This window comes from Chiloscyllium plagiosum, unplaced genomic scaffold (genome assembly GCF_037043375.1).
Source record: "Chiloscyllium plagiosum isolate Xiang-an unplaced genomic scaffold, Cpla_swu_hap1 HiC_scaffold_46, whole genome shotgun sequence".
Taxonomy (NCBI): Eukaryota; Metazoa; Chordata; class Chondrichthyes; order Orectolobiformes; family Hemiscylliidae; genus Chiloscyllium; species Chiloscyllium plagiosum.
In genome coordinates, this window is record NW_028270184.1 from 70,453,101 (window position 1) to 70,458,408 (window position 5,308).

The 5,308-nt window shown below is 43.0% G+C and overlaps 1 non-coding gene across 1 annotated transcript; it reads left to right on the top strand.

Moving 5' to 3' along the window:
* Positions 1–5,001: 5,001 nt before the first annotated feature.
* On the top strand, positions 5,002–5,073 carry trnag-ucc (transfer RNA glycine (anticodon UCC)). Its single transcript has one exon. It is a non-coding gene; the product is annotated as a tRNA-Gly (tRNA).
* Positions 5,074–5,308: the final 235 nt, after the last annotated feature.

Consider the following 5,308-nt stretch of genomic DNA (forward strand, 5'->3'; position numbering starts at 1 on the left):
CATCTTGGAGGCTGTCATTGAGTTACACCATGCAGAAGGACTGGTTAATACTTGCAAACAGTCTCAAATACACTCATTAAAAGACAGGGCTCATAGGAACAGCTGAAATAAAAATAAACCAGGTTTCTTCAGGATTAAAACACCTATCACTGCCGCGAACAGAGAGAGCTCCTGAGCAGTTGAAGACTTCCCTGTATCTTGTTCAGAGTCCCAAGCTGTTTAGTTGCCTGAGAACCAATCACATCGTTGCTGGTAGCAGACAGCCTTTGTCAGTGGTGAACTAGTGGTCAATCATCAATGAGCTTGTCACAAACAAAGGCTGCATCTGTGTATAACTCCGTTCATCTCCAATCACATTTCAATTATTGGGTCACTATCAGGTGAATTGCTGTCAAACCTTGCAGCTATCCTCCAATTTCGATCTTTTGTAAGGTCGCTCTTTTCACATTTTAGTCCACAATTACACTTAATTCTTTTTTTAAAAAAATGTTTTTATATGTATTCGCCCTGAGAAAACTAAAATGCCATTTCAAAAACGCATTTACTTGCAAAATACATGATGCACACTTTTTATAAAAAGTGCAGTCTATTTATTATTTCTCCCTTCTTGCAATGTTATGCAACCTTCGCATTTCTTAAAGCTTTTACGTATTTCACCATTTGTATTTTAGGACAATATATCTGAATTCACATTCGGTTTTCTAGTGATGTGTATAATACAATGGTTACAACAAACGACACCATCAAAATATGATGCATTGTTAATTTGAAACTTTTAAAGAAGGCCAGTGGATTACAATCTGTGTAATTTTGTATTTCCTTGTTCTTTGCTGGGTGGTCTTCGAAGTGCTGAAGATCTAACAGCAATCCCAAAGTCCCCTTTCTGATGGAAGAGGACTTTTCCAATGATCAGTATTGATTCTAATAGAAATATCCTCCAGGTTCTCAATTCCTAATTCATCATCCTGGAACAAGACAGCACGTCGACCCAATTCAGAAGCATCAGCGGCCATTTTGAAAAGTCTGGAAAACGCAGGGATAGTAAAATAGGTTCATCGATTCAAATTGCTTTCATTCTTTCAACATTAACCTCTCACTCTACTAACTAAACCACCATTCTCTTATTTCGTTCAAAAACTTGTTAAAGGCGCAGCTGTCCGGACAAAATTATGGACAAATTTCCTGTAAAGTCAAACAATCCAAAAATCTATTAATTTCTCATTTAGTTTTAGAAAAGAAATTCTAATAGTAGCACTTTTGCTGTCTCCATCAACAACTGTGCGCTTGTGTATGTATGTCTGTGTGACTGCATGTGCACGTGTGTCTCTTTAAGTCGGTATGTGTGCTTCTGTCTGTATGTGTCTTTGCACATCTCTCTGTTTATGTGATTGTGTCTGAGTCTCTGTACGCATTTCCGTCTGTCACACATACACAGAGACAGGCGCAAAACACACACACACACACACACACACACACACACACACACACACACACACACACACACACACACACACACACACACACACACACACACACACACACACACACACACACACACACACACACACACACACACACCTTCAAACATAACCAAAAGCAATGTATCACTTCAAGCCCAAGAGGAATAGTCAGAGGTACCGATATATTGAGGTTTAAACCACATTTGAATTGTCACAATCCCGAAAATAACAGAGAGACCGTTGCACAGAGTACAGATCCAGAGATACATAAACATGGAGACACACACTAATACACACAATGAGACACAAACACACTCTCATAAGCACAGATAGTCAGGAAGAGATAGATGGGTAGACACACACAGAATCACAGAGACAGGAACACACGATAATGCACACACACATTCAGAGAAACACATGCATAAAGCCAAACAGATTCAGTGTGCAGTAACTAACACTGCGCTGTGTCTAACCATCTGCAGCACAATCTGTGTCCCATCAGCTCGTTCCCAATTTTTACAGATGAAATGTTGATGACAAAGTGGAACAGTCGCGTGAGGTCTCTCAGCGTAATACCCGTGAAAAGGTGAATCTAGTTAAAAGGTCATGTTCATTTGAGCAACTAACAGACTTGTACACCACATCCGTGTAATCACTGGAGGTCCAGATGTGAAATGGATTGATGATGATGGCAAGTAGTTATGTTCCCCATAATTAGGTAGAATTAACTTGCAGTGCAGCTTGCTCAGCACCACAGTCACAAATATTCTCTGTCTCCACCTTCCACACTCAGTAGCAGTGGAATATACCACTGACAAGATGCAATGTAGAAATTGCCCAAAGTTCCTCACAGAGCAGCTTCCAGAACCACGGCATTATCGCGTGGAACACTGAGCACAGCAAATACATGGGACACCAGTTGACAATTCCACATCAAGCCACTCGCCACCCTGGCTCGGAAAAACGTCTCAGTTCCACAAGTGCCATTCGTTGGAAATCCTCGAACTCCCCCCACCTTACATCATTATGGGTTTATCTGGACAAAATGAATGGCAGCAGTTCAAGACGCTAACTCATCATCAACTTCGCCAGAACAATTATATCTGAGTAATACGTGGTAACCCAGCGGCAATGAGCCAAACACATTAATGAACCACAAAATAAAGGTCACTGTTTGAAACCCACGTGCTCCAATGCTGAGCTTTTGAATAAATTGTGTCCATATTCGAGAAAATTGAAACACGATTTCATTTGAATTCATCAAATTCTGAACAGGCTTCAGAGGGTAGATGGTGAGAAATTGATCCTGTGGATCTGGGTATCTAGAACACGATAACACAGTCTCAGGAGTTGAGAAAAAGCTCAGCAGGTCTGACAGAATCTGTGAAGAGAAGTCAGTGTTAAAGTTACACCATTTACAGATCTTTTGGTCATTATTGACAGAACCCTCAGTGTAAGGGTCAGTTTATTTGGGAATGAGATGAGGAGAGAGCGATTAACTCTAAGGCCTCTGAGTCTTTAATATTCTCTGTCCCTGAGGATTGTTGATGCACCCTGATTGAGTGCATTTCAGATTGGAAGACACAGATTGCTGGTTTCTCAGGGAGTCACGGGATATGTGGATTGCACAGGAAACTGGATATGAAATCTAAGTCGAGCTTTGATTGGATTGACTACTAGAACAGACTGAACATGTGAAACAGGCTGGAGAGACCTCTCATTCTTTCTTCAGCGTTAACCCCATTCCAATTGTTCAGTAATTATTACTTTTCTAACTTCCTACCGGTCTGCTGAATTCCCCTACTCTCATAACACATGAGCTAACCTTTCCCGTCTCTCGGCAGATGTTGCATGACCTTATCAGATTCCTCTGAATGGCCTGTGTTTATTTCAGAGAGAATTATAACTCCCTATTCCTGATTCTATGAGAGAAAACATTCTCCAAACCGATTCCTTTAATTCTACTTGTTCACAGAGAAAGGAGGCATTGTTCTGTCCAAAGGCATTACATGCTCATGAGGGCATCAACATATTGTGATGATTTTTAAAATAAAATATATTAAACAAAATGAAATTCATGATGAAAACACGAGACCCAATTCGATCTGTAAGGGCCAGGAATTCAGTCATGCGAGGTGAAAGTGAGGACTGCAGATGCTGGAGATCAGAGCCAAGGTTAGAGTAATACTGGAAAAGCACAGCAGGTCAGGTAACATCCGAGGAGCAGGAGAGTCGACATTTCGGGCAAAACACCGTCATCGGGAATGAGGCTGGGAGTGTCCATCGTGGACAGATAAATGGGAGGGAGTGGAGCTGCGGAGAAGGGAGCGGAGAGCGCAATTGATGGATGGAGGTGGGTGTAAAGGTGATTGGTCGGAGAGGACGGTGAAGCGGATAGGTGGGAAGGAAGATTGGCAGGTAAACAGGTCATGAGGATGGTGCCAAGCTGGCAGGATGGAACTGGGATAAGGTGGTCGGAGGAGGAAATCAGGCAAATGGTAAAGGCCACATTGATGCCCTAGGCTTGGAGGTTCCTGAGGAGGAAGATCAGGCGTTCTTCCTCCAGGCGCCGGGTCGTGAGTGAGTGGTGACAGAGAAGTTCCAGGTCCTGCATGTTCTCGGCAGATTCGGAGGGGGAATTCAATTCTCCCTCCGCCAGTTGTTGTTTTGTATGTTGCTCCTGACCCATCAAACCACAGATCTGTGTGAATGCGCAAACAACCTCTCTCTATACATTTCACTCAAAATAATGTCAATGACAGGACGGATTAAAACAAAATGCAAACTGTGTTGAATGCTGGATGTAGGGAATCATGTTACTGTAGAGCCTTTACAGCACTGAGATCAGGCTTTCGGCCCATCATTCACAAACCAATCTGTACTCCCTCTTGAAACCTCTCCAATTACCCAGATCCCTGTCTGATTGAAGACTCTCTGTGTGGAGTTTGCACATTCTCCCCGTGTCTGCGTGAGTTTCCTCCGGGTGCTCCAGTTTCCTCGCACAGTCCAAAGATGCGAAGGTTAGGGTGGATATGCAACGCTCAATAGTCAATAGTGTCCAAGTGAGTGTTGGTTATATGGTTAGCCATGAGAAATTCGGGGTTACAGGAATAGCGTAGAGGGTGAGACTTGGTGGGATGCATGATGAGCCGAATAGCCTGTGTCTACACTGTAAGAATTTTATGATCCTATTCTCCATCCCATCTATATCTGTGGATGAAGAGGACTATCACCTGATCAACTATCCCCTTCAATGGGTCAACGTTTGTTTTCTATTTGACAAAGAACTGCAGATGTTGCAGATCTGAGAGACAGCACAAAAATTGCTGGGAACCTCAGCAGGTCCGGCAGCATTTCTGGGGAGTGAACCTTTTGGATCCAGTGATTGTTCTTAAGAGCTGAAGGCTTCTGATTCTGGTGTTTTCAGTCCTGTTGAGGTTTTACAAGCAATTTCTTGTTTTGATTTCAGCCCCAGTTCAGTTGGTGACTATCACGGCCTTGTTATGTGTGTTTGGGAAAAGGGACAACAGCTGAGCTAAGCGCGGTGGTGGTGTAGTGGTGAGCATAGCTGCCTTCCAAGCAATTGATCTGGATTCGATTCCCAGCCATCGCAGTGTTGTGGCTTTTCCTGTGGTTTTGCAAGGAAAAGTCTTGAGCACCAACGTTGCATTCTGTGGCGAAATGAATTTGTCAGGTTGCTTTTGGGTTTTCATGGCGATGGTTCCTGTTAATTGCCGAGACAATCCGGGCAGCGTTGCTCGAAAGCTTTCCTCTCTGCTGCCCATTGCTTATTTGAATATTGTTCGCAACATAAGGTTCGTTTTGTTTTGTTCGAAAAGTGAGAGATT